A 14,668-nucleotide genomic window follows, 5' to 3' on the forward strand; every position below is an offset into this window, starting at 1 on the left:
GCAGCACGCTGCAGCCGGCACGCCACGCTGATCCGAAGCCAGGAGCCAGGTGCTTCTCCTGGTCTCCCATGGGGTGCAGGGCCCATGCACTTGGCCATCCTCCACTGCACTCCCGGGCCACAGCAGAGAGCTGGCCTGGAAGAGGGGCAACCGGGACAGAATCCGGCGCCCCGACCGGGACTAGAACCCAGTGTGCTGGCGCCGCTAGGTGGAGGATTAGCCTATTGAGCCGCGGTGCCGGCTTGTAATTCTCTTTCAATTCTGCATCTTTCTCTGGCTTAGGAATTAAGGTGATGCTGCCTTCATAAAAAGAAATTGGGAGGATTCCCTCTTTTTCGATTGTTCTGAATAGATTGAGAAGAATTGGAGTTAGTTCTTTAAATGTCTGGTAGAATTCAGCAGTGAATCCATCTAGTCCTAGGCTTTTCTTTGTTGGGAGGGCCTTTATTACTGTTTCAATTTCTGTCTCAGTTATGGGTCTGTTTAGGTTTTTGATGTCTTTCTGGTTCAATTTAGGTAGGTTGCATGTGTCCAGGAATCTATCCATTTCTGATAGATTTCCCTGTTTGCTGGCATACAAGTCCTTGTAGTAATTTCTGATGATTCTTTTTATTTCTGTGGTGTCTGTTATGTTTCCTTAACTCAGGGATTTGATTCACCTGTCAGTGTTTCTTTTTGGAATGACTTCCTTTTGTTGCTACCAAAGAAAAGTTTTATTTTTCTATAAGACAAGGGCTGCCTTCACTATCTTAGTTTGTGTTGTGCTCTAAGAATGCAAATAGATTTCTCATAGTTCTGGAGGCTGGGAAGTCAAGGTCAAGGTGCTGACAGGTTTGGTTTCTGGTAAGGGTCTGCTCTCTGCTTTCAAGATGGTTCCTAACATTCTTCATCCTCTGTTGGATGGGAGAAATGCTGCTTCCTATGCAGGAGAAGACCCAAGGGAATGCAGGTTGGGGGTGAGCTTGCCTTCTTTTTTTGAAAACCTTTTATTGAAATACTATATACATCCCAAGAAATATCACATTTATTAATCTGTGTGTGTTGAATCATCCATGTATGCCTGGGATCAATTCCACTTGGCCTGTGTGGATGATCTTTTTGATGTATTGTTGAATTCATTTTGCTAGTGTTTTGTTGGGGATTTTTACATCTGGAATATTGGTCTACAATTTTCTTTTGCTGTTGTATCTTACCATGGTTTAGGAATTAAGATAATGCTAATCTCATCGAATGTTTTTGGGAGGGTTTTCTCTCTCTCTTTCAATTGTTTTGAATACATTTCAAATACATTAAGAAAATTTGGTATTAATTCTTAAAATTTGGTAGAATTCAGCAGTGAAGGCATCCGGTCTTGGGCTTTTCTTTGTTGGGAGGCTCTTTACTACTGATTCAATCTCAGTCTTGACTGTTGTTTTATTCAGACTTTTCCATGGCTTTGTGCCTCAATTTTGGCAAATTATGTGTCCAGAAATATATACATTTCTTCTAAATTTCCAATTTGTTGGCATATTGCCATTTTTAATAATTCTTAATGATTCTTTGTATTTCTGTGGTATTGGTTGCAATATTTACTTTTTTATCTCTGATTTTATGAATTTGGTCCCCCCTCTTTTTTGTTAGGTTTTTAACACCTTTCCAGTTTTTTGATGTAGGTACTTATTCTTATACTCTTTTCTCCTAACACTGCTTTTCCTGTGTACTGTAAGTTTTGATATGTTGTGTTTTCATTTTCATTCATTTCAAGAGATTTTTTTTATTCCCTTTTGATTTCTTCTATGACACACTATTCGCTAAGGACATGCTATTAATCTCCATGTGTTTGTGCATTTTCTAGTTTCTTTTGTTGTTAATTTCCAATTTCATTCCATTATAGTCAGAAAAGATGCATGAAATTATTTCAATTTTTTTAATTTATTGAGACTTATTTTTATGGCCTAATATATCATTTATCCTACAGAATGTTTATGCTCTGGTGAAAAATATAGATTCTGCAACTGTGAGATGAAATGTTCTCTAGATATCTATTAGGTTCATTTGTTCTATAGTATACTATATTGTTGTTTCTTTGTTGATTTTTTGGTTTGGTTGATCTTTCAATTGATCAAAGTGGGGGATGAAGTCTCCCATTAATATTGTATTGGAGCTTATCTCTTTCTTTAGATCTATTAACATTTTTTTTTTGACAGGCAGAGTTAGTGAGGGAGAGAGACAGAGAGAAAGGTTTTCCTTTCCATTGGTTTACCCCCTCAAATGGCCATGCATAAACATTTACTATAGTCACATCTTCATGTTGAATGGATCTCTCAATTATTAAATAATTACACCCTTTGGCATTTTTTAACAATTTTTACCTTAAAGTCTATTTTGCCTGATATGAGTATAGTGACTCCCGCATGATTTTGATTTCCATTTGTATGAAATATATTCTTCCATCCTTTCACTTTAAGTTGGTGTATCTTTATCAAAGTGTATTTCTGATAGACAGCATATAGAGGAGTCTTTTTTTAATCTAGTCAGCTAGTTTGTAACTTTTAATTGGAAAATTTAGTACATTCAAGGTTATAATTGATAGATAATGACTTTACCCTGATATTTTTCCATGGATATTCCCATTGTTGTTTTGAATATTCTTTATTTTATTAAAATAAGCCTCTAGTTTAAAATTTTTATACTTTTATATTCTTTCATTATGTTGGTTGTCTTTCTCTGTTTCTGTGTGTAGCACATCTTTAGGTGTCATTTGTAAGACTGGCTGGGTGGTGATAAATTCTTTCAGTTTTTGCTTGTCCTGGAAGCTCTGTAGTTCACCTTCATTTGTAAATGAGAGCTTAGCTAGGTAAAGTATTCTGGGTTGGAAGGTTTTTTTCTTTTGGGACCTGCACTATATCTCTCCATTTCCTCCTGGCTTGTAGTGTCTCTGTTGAGAAACCAGAGTCAGTTTGACGGCAATTCCTTTAAAGGTGATCTGAACTTTGTTTCTTCCAGACTTTAGGAGAGTCTCTTTATGTTTTATTTTAAAATATTTGACTATAATGTGTCCTCATGAAAATCTTTCTGATCATGCCTATTTGGGGTTCACTATGTGCTTCCTGTATTGGAATGCCCACATCCTTCTCCAAATTGGGGAAATTTTCTGCTATTAATTCACTGAATAGATTTTGTAAGCCGTTCTTTTTTTCCGTACCTTCAGGAACTGCTAATGTTTCAGGAACACTGGTGAGGTGACTCCGGGTTTGTGTCTTGGTGTCAATGACAATTTACAAGGTCGGACACAACTGTGAGAGTGGAAGTGAAGTTTTATTTAAGTCAGAGAAAGAGAGACGCCGAACAAAAGGAGAGGAACAAAAGGAGAGGACGGTAGAAAAACAGACCAAGCCTGGAGGACTTGCAACATAGGGGTCTTTGTATGTCTTTACCACGTTATCGCCAAGGAACAAAGGTAGTGGTTATACATTAGCTCCTGTGAAGGCCCTGACAGTCTTAATGGAGCCCTTTCTAGCTTTTTTTTTTTTAATCAAAATCTAGATTTTGACATCATTGATAAGCATTTGTTAGGAGGGGCGTGCATCACGTTCTGTTTAGTGCGTATGTGCTGGGAAAGCACTGCAGTTTGTCTGTGCTGATGATGAGCTGTGGGATGGCGTTAGTCTCTACTGCTTTTAATCTCGAGCTCACCAACTAGGACTTTTGTAGTTGTCATTTGTTGATATCCCATAGATTCTGAACACTGTTTTCGGTCTTTCTAAATTTTTCTCCTTTTTTTTTTTTTTTTTTTTTGATCTGACAGATATTTCAAATGACCTGCCTTCTGGCCTTCTGGATTGGATATTTTTGTTTTTTAAAAAAGATTTATTTATTTATCTGAAAGGCAGAGAGAGAGAGAGAGAGAGAGAGGTCTTTCATCTGCTGGTTCACTCCCCAAATGGCCGCAAAGGCCGGAGCTGTGCCCATCCAAAGCCAGGAACCATGAGCTCCTTTTGGGTCTCCCACGAGGGTGCAGGGGCCCAGGAACTTGTGCCACCTTCTGCTGTTTTCCCAGGCCGTAGCAGACAGCTGGATTGGAAGTGGAGCAGCCAGGTCTCAAATGGGCCCATATGGGATGCCAGAACTGCAGGCAGAGGCTTTACCTGCTATGCCACAGCGCTGAACCCTAGGTTGAATATTCTTTATTCTTCCTCATCAAGTCTGTTGTAAAGATTTTATACAATATTTTTTATTTGACTTATTGGATGCTTCATTTCTAGTTTTTTTTTCAGTATAACTATCTGCAGAATTTCTAATCCATAGCATGACTGATTCTCTTATTTTATGTAACTGTTTCTCTGTGATTTTTAACTGTACAGTCATTCTTTCAAATTCACTTTCAGGCATTTCATCAATCTCTCCTTCTTTGAAGCCCAATATTAATGAATTATTTTGTTCCTTTAGGGGAGTTATATTGTCTTCTTTGTTCATGCTTCTTGTATTTCTATATGGATTTTTTGCATGGCTCAGGACCTACTATTACTATCTCCTCTGGAGATTTTCTGTAGTTGCACCAGATGGGTGCCTGGGAACTCATCTGCAACCCATGGTCCTCTCAGCTCCATGCCTATGCCCAGAACTTCCACAGTCACAGAGTGCAGAAGCCTACTCTCCACCCTGCGAGCTGCCCTGTCCCCAGTGCTGGCAGCTTCCAGAAGCAGTGGGGCTGCCCTCTGTTTCCTGAGTCATGACAGAGTTCAGCAGTGACTTTTCCAGAGCAAAGTGAGTCTGGTGCTTTGGTGGGGGAGGCGGTGGGAGGCAACATGGCCTCCCTTCATGGAGTAAGGGAGTCTCCCAGATCCCTACCCACTCCCCAGGCTGGACTAGAAGCCAGTGGGGACCATGGAGTTCTCCCACAGTCAAGGTCACCCATGGCAGGGACCATAGCAGCCTCTTCTCACCTTAACCCTGGCAAGATGGTGCTTCCCAGCTGAGAGCCAGCTGTGTATATGCAAGAGTCACTGGCATAATATGGCTAGTGGCAACACGTCTGTCTTCTCTCCTCGCTGCCCTATGGAGTCTATGTTCCATTCTTCCCATTCTCCACTGAAAATTTCTCTCAATCAGCCCCCTGGGAACATGGCCCTTTGTTCTCTTGGTATCTCTCTGTGGCTGAGGTCAGTGTAGCTTCTCACTACTCAGCCATCTTGCATTCCTCCTCTTTTCCATCTCTCCAAGGTTCTACATTTTAATATTGCTAAAAATGACAATGGACTTTTTAAAAATGTTTGACTCATTTGAAAGTCAGAGTTAGAGAGAGAGAAAGAGAGAGAGAGAGATCTTCCATCTGCTGGTTTACTCCCCAGATGGCTGCAATGGACAAGGTGGGGCTATCTGAAGCCAGGAGCCAGGAACTTCTAGGTCTTACACATGGGTTCAGGGTTCAAGCACTCAGGTTCAAGCACTTGGGCCATTCTCCACTACCTTCCCAGGTGCATCAGCAGGGAGCTGGATCAGAAGTGGAGCAGCTGGGACTCGAACGGTGCCCATATGGGTTGTTCGTGCTGCAGGCTGGGGCTTTAACCTGCTGTGCCACAGTGCCAGCACCCTGGCAATTAACTTTTTTTTTAAACTTTTATTTAATAAATATAAATTTCAAAAATACAACTTTTGGATTATAGGAGCTTTTCCCCCATAACCTCCTTCCCACCCGCAACCAGTCTATCTCCCACTCCGTCTCCCATCCATTCTTCATCAAGATTCATATTAAATTATAAGTAAAGATTTCAGCAGTTTGCACCACACAGATACACAAAGTATAAAGTACTGTTTGAGTACTAGTTTTACCGTTAGTTTGCATAATACAACACATTAAGGACAGAGATCCTACATGGGGAGTAAGTGCACAGTGACTCCTGTTGTTGATTTAACAATTGACACTCTGATTTATGATGTCAGTAATCACCCTAGGCTCTTGTTATGAGCTGCCAAGGCTATGGAAGCCTCTTGAGTTCACAAACTCCAATCTTATTTAGACAAAGCAATCGTCAAAGTGGAAGTTCTCTCCTCCCTTCAGAGAAAGGTACCTCCTTCTTTGATGGTCCATTCTTTCTGCTGGGATCTCACTTGCAGAGATCTTTCATTTAGTTCCCCCCCCCGCCAGAGTGTCTTGCTTTCCATGCCTAAAATACTCTCATGGGCTTTTTAGCAGGATCCAAATGCCTTAAAGGCTGATTCTGAGCCTCGAGCTGGCAATTAACTTTTCTCTTCTTTTCTTTTCTTTTCTTTTCTTTTCTTTTCTTTTCTTTTCTTTCTTTCTTTCTTTTTTTTTTTTTTTTTTGACAGGCAGAGATAGTGAGAGAGAGACAGAGAGAAAGGTCTTCTTCCCATTGGTTCACCCCCCCAAATGGCCGCTACAAGCCAGGTGCTTCCTCCTGGTCTCCCATGCAGGTGCAGGGGTCCAAGCCCTTGGGCCATCCTCCACTGCCTTCCCCGGGTCACAGCAGAGAGCTGGACTGGAAGAGGAGCAACCAGGACTAGAACCCGGTGCCTATATGGGATGCCAGCACCACAGGTGGAGGATTAACCAAGTGAGCCACGGCGCCAGCCCCTGGCAATTAACTTTTTTTTTTTTTTTTGACAGGCAGAGTTAGACAGTGAAAGAGAGAGAGAGAGAGGAGAGGGAAAGAGAGAGAGAGAGAGAGAGAGAGAGAGAGAGAAAGGTCTTCCTTTTTTCCATTGGTTCACCCTCCAATGGCTGCTATGGCTGGTGCGTTGTGGCCGGTGTGCTGCGCTGATCTGAAGCCAGGAGCCAGGTGCCCTCTCCTGGTCTCCCATGTGGGTGCAGGGCCCAAGCACTTGGGCCATCCTCCACTGCACTCCTGGGCCACAGCAGAGAGCTGGACTGGAAGAGATGCAACCGGGACAGAATCCGGCACCCCAACCGGGACTAGAACCCGGTGTGCCGGCGCCGCAGGCAGAGGATTAGCCTATTGAGCCATGGTGCGCCAGCCAGGCAATTAACTTTTAACATGAGTTTTGGAAGAGACAAATATCCAAACAATGGCAATCACTTATTTGGGACCAATGTCTGTTTACCAACAAGGAAGCAGAAGAAAATGAAATACATTGGGTTTAGTTTTTATCTCTAAGAAATTTGTACTTTCTGGAAATAGAAGGAGAAATTCTCTTCTAGAATCACTTCTAGAATCTTCTCTGTATACTAAAGTAGTCATGATAATATGCTGAATCCTTTTGTTTTCTTGGGGGTCCACTCTCCGAGTAGTGGGCCACCTACAGGTCTCTTTATTTGAAGACATTTCTTCACATCAAAACAGTGATCATGCTACCCAAAAAATATTTATGTTGCTAAATAATTATGTAAATTATCTAAGTAGATAGTACGTAGACACTCAGATAGTGTTGGTTACTGATTTTTGTAAGCTTATCCTTTAGACAGACAAAACCCATAATGCAGTCTTTAAAGAACACAGTAAAACCATACTGGTGTCAAACATAGAGAAGATGTAAACTTGAAAGGAATATAATCTTTCGTGTGGGAACATGGATAGCTGCTCAAAACTCATTCCAAAGAGTGAAAGACACACACCTTCCTCAGTCTTACTGTTTCTGTAAAGAATTCTTAACCCAGAGACTTTTTGGCTCTATGAAGCCTGGATCATGTATACTGTAAGTGTACATGGGATATTGGCATGAGAGCTGCTTTCAATTTATTTGAGTGGCAGAGAAATAGAGAGACAGATATCTCATCAATTGGCTTACTGTCCAAATGCCCACAACAGCTGGGAATAGGCCAAGCCAAAGCCAAGATCTAAGAATTCCATGTGGGTAGCAGGGACCCGACTACTCAAGCCATACCTACTAGCTCCCAGTGTGTTAGCAGGAAGCTGAAATCAGAAGCAGAACCTGGACTCAAAACCCATCCACTCTGATATGGGATATGGGCATCCCAAGCATTTGTCTTAGTGGATGTGTTAAATGCCCATTCTGAGAATTGTCTTTATGGAATAAACAATAACTCCACCTTTCCATGTGATCAGGCCCCAAACCTTACAGTTAACCTTAGAGTAGCATGTCCTCTCATCCTCTCATCCTCACACCCCATTTCAGGAAATCCTGATGGCTCTACATTTAAAACATAGCTCCCCCCTTTCCACTTCTCCCATCTCATCTGCTGCAAGCCTAGACTAAGCCACCATCAGCTCTTGTTTTGGAAACTGCAGTAGCTCCTTAACTAGTCACCCTGTTCAAGCATTTGCTCTTCCGAACTCTATTTTCCATATAGCATCCAGAGTACCAGTCTCAGGTTGTGTGACTCTTCAGTTAAGTTGTGCAATGGCATCCCAATTCACAATAGACTCTAGTGACTGCTTATTGAACACGGAGTGGCCCCTGGGCTCCTGGGAATTTATCTTCTAGCACTTTCCTTATTGCCCCCTCAATCCATCCTAGCTTCTGTTCAAGCACTGAGCATGCCCTTGCAGTAGGCTTTGTGCTTTTGGTTTAATGCTCTCCTCCTGTGTAGTTTCTTAAGGAATGCTAACTGCTGTAATGAATCAATTCCAAATTCTATGATGCTTAAAACACAGTGGACAGCTTGTTTCTCGTAAAGTGCTGGGCAGGCGAATCACTCTGTGGGTATCTCATACTCCATATTTTCATTCTGGAACCGAGGCTAAAGAAAGCTCTGCTATGGTCAACATGAAGTTTCCCAAGGTTGCTCTGGAGGGCACCCCTGCAGAGTGAACCAGAAGTGGGAAAGAATATGGAGGAGTTTGTGGAGGTTCTTGTTAGACAGGTTGAAAGCATCATCATCTCCACTCCTGTTGCACTGACTGCCACTCAGTCATAAGGCCAAACCCAACAGCAATGGAGCTGGAACAGGTAGTTCAGTGTGGTCCAGGAAAGTAAAGAAATTCCAGGAACCTCTGCTGCCTTGTAGCAGCCACATGGATTTGTCTCTTTCTTTAGGTTTATTCTTCAGTATCTCCTATTTTTTTTTTTTTTTGACAGGCAGAGTGGACAGTGAGAGAGAGAGACAGAGAGAAAGGTCTTCCTTTGCCGTTGGTTCACCCTCCAATGGCTGCCGTGGCCAGCGCGCTACAGCTGGCGCACCGTGCTGATCTGATGGCAGGAGCCAGGTGCTTCTCCTGGTCTCCCATGGGGTGCAGGGCCCAAGCACTTGGGCCATCCTCCACTGCACTCCCGGGCCACAGCAGAGAGCTGGCCTGGAAGAGGGGCAACCGGGACAGAATCTGGCGCCCCGACCGGGACTAGAACCCGGTGTGCCAGTGCCGCTAGGCGGAGGATTAGCCTAGTGAGCCACGGCACCGGCCTCAATATCTCCTTTCAATCCTTCTACAATTATGACACACTGTGCCTGTACTCACCACTCCTTTCTCCTGTTTTATCTTTCTCCATAGGCTTTATTGTCACTAGGTCTGTGTTCTTTATTTAAAAACATTTTTATATCCTTTATTGGGTTTGAAATATGGTCCCTTAAAAGATATGCTCATGTGCTAAGAAAACCTGAAAAATGTGACCTTATTTTGGGGAAAAAAAAAAGGTCATTGCAGATGTAATTAAGTAGAAGTCTGGAGATGAGGCCATAGATCATTTTGTTTCACTTGAAAGAGTCCTCGATCATGTGACAAGTGTCCTGCCTGAGAAAAGACTCAGTGGGAAGGCTACATGAAGAAGGCAAAGCTTGGAGTTGCACACCGCAGCCAAGGAGCTCCTGCAGCCATCAGGAGCTGGAGGAGACAAGAAAGAATTATCCTCTGGATCCCTTAAGGGGTAGGGCCCAGCCAGCACTGTGATTATGGACGTCTTGCCTCCAGAACTGTGGGAGAATGAGTTCCTGTTTCTGTAAACTATGTGGTTTGTAGTAATTTGCTCCACCAGCCCTTGGAAACTAGAATATCTCTCCTACTATAATTTATATGAATTTATACTATATATATTTATACTATATAATTTATACGCATCCCTAGAAGGGATTTCCTTCTGTTCCTTATTGTATTTTCAGTGCACAGAACACTGCCTGGCATGTAAATATTTGCTGAATGAATGATTGAGTAGAATAGAGAAATGCACTTTCAGCCTACTCAGAAGATGCAGTTTCTTTGAAAATAGTTTAAAAGGGAGAGAATGATCCAACATGGGAAGTGAGATACACAGCAGACTCATAGAATGGCAGATGTCCTAAACAGCACTCTGGCCTCAGAATCAGCCCTTAAGGCATGTGGATCCAGCTGAAAAGCCCATGAGAGTATTTCAGGCATGGAAAGCCAAGACACTCTGGGAAAAAAAAAAAATGACCTAAATGAAAGATATCCACGAGTGAGATCCCAGTGGAAAGAACAGGTCATCAAAGAAGGAGGTACCTTTCTCTGAAGGCAGGAGAGAACTTCCACTTTGACTACAACCTTGTCTAAATATGATCAAGTCAGCGAACTCAAAAGGCTTCCATAGCCTTGGCAACTCATGACAAGAGGCTAGGGTGATTACTGATGCCATAAACAAGAGTGTCAATTGTAAGTCAACAACAGGAGTCACTGTGCACTTACTCCTCATGTAGGATCTCTGTCCTTAATGTGCTGTACATTGTGATTTAATGCTATAACTAGTACTCAAACAGTATTTTTCACTCTGTGTTTCTATGTGGGTGCAAACTGTTGAAACCTTTACTTAATATATGCTAAACTGATCTGTATATAAAGAGAATTGAAAATGAATCTTGATGTGAATGGAAGGGGAGAAGGAGTGGGAAAGGGGAGGGTTGCGGGTGGGAGGGAAGTTATGGAGGGGGGAAGCCATTGTAATCCATAAGCTGTACTTTGGAAATTTATATTCATTAAATAAAAGTTAAAAAAATCTTGAAATGTAAAAAAAAAAAAGAAAATAGTTTTATAGTCATTAAGAAATTCTTTGCCTCGGAGGACTGTTTTTTTTCTGGTGTATCCTCATTTTGAGACAGTCTATTCAATAGTTAAGAGCTGAGGCTCTAGACTTTGACAGGCTTGGCACACCACAATACCAGCCCCTCAATTTTTCTTTCTTTTTCCTTCGATTTATTTATTTATTTGAAAGGTGGAATTACAGAGAGGCAGAGGCAGAGAGAGAGAGAGAGAGAGAGAGAGAGAGAGAGAGAGGTTTTCCATGCACTGGTTCACTCCCCAGATGATCACGATGGCCAGAACTGTGCCAATCCGAAGACAGGAGATTCTTTCAGGTCTCCACAAAGGTGAAGGGGCCCAAGGACTTGGGCCATCTTCTACTGCTTTCCCAGGCCATAGCAGAGAGCCGGATGGGAAGTGGAGCAGCTAGGATGTGAACCAGTGCCCATGTGGGATGCTGGCACTGTAGGCACGACTTTACCTGCTACACCATAGCACTCATCCCTCAGTTTTCTTTTAATTTTATTACTTTTTAATATTTAGTTATTTTCAGTTTACGAGAGAGAGAGAGAGAGAGAGAGAGAGAGAGAGAGAGAGATCTTTCATCTACTGTTTTACTCTCCAAATACCCACAACACAGAACCCAGTTTGGGTTTCCCCTATGGATGGCAGGGACCCAAGTACTTGAACCATCATCTGTTTCCCTGCTCTGTGTGCATTAGCAGCATGATGGATCATTCGTGGAGGAGCCAGGACTTGAAGCCAGGCACTCTGATGAGATGTGGGCTTCCCGAGCAACATCTTAATTGCTTCACCAAATATCCACTTCTTTTTTTTTTATTTTAAAGTAACTTTGAAATAGTTGCCATCTATCATAACATATTGTAATTTCAATCAAGCAAATCCTCCCAAACAAAATACTCTAATGCAATATTTTAGTATGATCATGAGAAGAAATGCTTCTGTGTAACACATATAACTTAGAGAAAAGAAATTTTGCACTTAATATGAGCAAGTAACAGGGAATTCTAGATTGTGAATAAAAGCAGCCTGAGCTTAGCAGCCTGCCCTATACCAAGTGTCTCAAGGAGACTAGATGAGCACCTGGCCTCTTGCTTTTCTGTCTTTTGCTCATTGTCACAATTTTGCTATGTCTTGAAAATACGTAATCTCCATGCTGTTTATGTTATGAATTTAATGCTTAAATAGCACATATTGATATTGTGTGTCATCAGGGATACAACTTTTCAAAAACATAATTATTCATTTGCATATATCAGTACAACATTGAAGCACAGACAAAATTCATGTTACTCTATCATCATTGCAAAAAAACAGCTAAATAAATAAAGTCTAAGGAAGATCTCTAAGAAAATGAGGAAATAATTAGATAAGAAAATTGTGGAATATTGTGCAAAAGGGGAAATTGGAAGGTTGATATATTTAGAATTCTAGAAAACTATTCTCTTCTTTTAAAAACTCATCTGGGAGAGCGAGAGGGAGAGAGTGTGAGAATGCGCTACCGGGATGAGTGCTACCGTCTTCTAGTTTACTCTCCAAATGCCTGCAACAGACATGGCTGGGCCAGGCTGAAGCCAGGAGCTGGGAAATCAATCCAGGCCTCCCACATGGGTAGCAGGAATCCAATAACTTGAGCCATTATCTGTTGTCTCTCAGCATCTGCCTGAGAAGGAAGCTGGAATGAGGAGCAGAGCTGGGACTCAAACTTGGGCACTCTGAAATAGGATGCAAATGTCTTCACCAGTGCCTTCACCACTAGGCCAAACACCTGCCCCAAGGTGTTCCTCAAAATGATTTCAGCCTTGAACTTTCACACTCACTCTTTCCTTGACTTTGAATGTACCTGCCCAGACCTTTCTAGGGGTGGCTTCTTCATGGAAGCTTGCATATCATTCTTGTTTTATTCTTTGTCCAGTATTAACATTTTTCTTATTGTATATGCAGATGTATGTATGTGCGTTTGTGCGTGTATACATATGTCTATGTGTGAATATATTTTCTCCATCAGCAATGCACTGGATAGCTCGCATTAATAAATAATCTCCATGAAAACAAGACTCTGTGTGTTGTGCTCCCAGCTGCATCTTCATTGCCTAAACACTTTCTGATATCTAGTAGATATTCAATAAATACACATTAAAAAGAGTCAAGGCAAAAATCTATATATTAGTCTTACTGATACTTTCTTTTCCGTCCTAGATGTCCCAAATTCAGCCTTCCATATTCTAAGTTCAGTCTGAGATTCCAAATTCTTACTTCTGGAACGACAGAATGATACAGAACCTTAGCATGTGATATTTAACTATGGAGGTAACAGGTTGTTTGTCAGTAAGGCAGACTGAGTGGTATAATTGGAGAACGTTTGATTAGGGGATTCAGGAATGTGAATATTGTTTAGTTACTAGCATTTCTTCGGCTGAACATTCCCGAAGGAGGAGTTCATATAGAAAAACCCTGACAGAGCACAGCCAAGGACAGCTTTATCATTAGTGTGGTGGCACCTCAGATCCCAGGGACAGTTTGATGATAAAATGCAGGACAGCAAGAGGCCTTTGCAGGGTGTGTGCGGAGAGTGGCATCATGTGACAGCTTTATCTTCTCAGGCTCAGATAAACATCTTGAAATCTTATGATTCATGCAGGAAGCAAGAGTTCTGTGCAGTGTGTTGGGGGAAAGGTGACACCACGTGACAGGTTTATCTTCTAGGGCTCAGATACACACCTTGCGGCCGGCGCCGCGGCTCACTAGTCTAATCCTCCGCCTAGCGGCACCGGCACACTGGGTTCTAGTCCCGGTCGGGGTGCCGGATTCTGTCCCGGTTGCCCCTCTTCCAGGCCAGCTCTCTGCTGTGGCCAGGGAGTGCAGTGGAGGATGGCCCAGGTGCTTGGGCCCTGCACCCCATGGGAGACCAGGAAAAGCACCTGGCTCCTGGCTCCTGCCATCGGACCAGCGCGGTGCGCCGGCCGCAGCACGCCAGCCGCGGCGGCCATTGGAGGGTGAACCAACGGCAAAGGAAGACCTTTCTCTCTGTCTCTCTCTCTCTCTCTCACTGTCCACTCTGCCTGTCAAAAAAAAAAAAAAAAAAAAGATACACACCTTGCAATCTTATGATTCTCTGGCCAACAACCTGATATGAATGATAGCAAATGTCTGAAAAGTGAAGAGATAGGGCCCTGGCTCCAGCTTTTTCCCTATGAGAGAGGCCCCTTGGTCTTTCACTATTCCAGACACAAGGATTTAGAAAGAAGAACCATACCCGGTAAGTACATTCCTCTCTGAACCATGGGGCAGACTCTTAAAAATTAAATACAATCTGGCCGGCGCTGCGGCTCACTAGGCTAATCCTCCGCCTGCGGCGCCGGCACCTCAGGTTCTAATCCTGGTCGGGGCACCGGATTCTGTCCCGGTTGCCCCTCTTCCTGTCTAGCTCTCTGCTGTGGCCCGGGAGTGCAGTGGAGGATGGCCCAAGTGCTTGGGCCCTAAACCCCACGGGAGACCAGGAGAAGCACCTGGCTCCTGCCATCGGATCAGTGCAATGTGTGGGCCGCAGTGCACCAGCTGTGGTGGCCATTGGAGGGTGAACCAACGGCAAAGGAAGACCTTTCTCTCTGTCTCTCTCTCTCACTGTCTAACTCTGCCTGTCAAAAAAAAAAAAGAAAAGAAAAAAAAAGAAAAAAAATTTAAATACAATCTGCGTGGATGACTGAGCATGTTCATTCCTAGGATGTTTTTTTTTTTTTTTTTTGGCAGGCAGAGTGGACAGT

This window comes from Oryctolagus cuniculus, chromosome 6 (assembly GCF_051225735.1).
Source record: "Oryctolagus cuniculus isolate XC-2025 breed Fujian yellow rabbit chromosome 6, ASM5122573v1, whole genome shotgun sequence".
NCBI lineage: Eukaryota > Metazoa > Chordata > Mammalia > Lagomorpha > Leporidae > Oryctolagus > Oryctolagus cuniculus.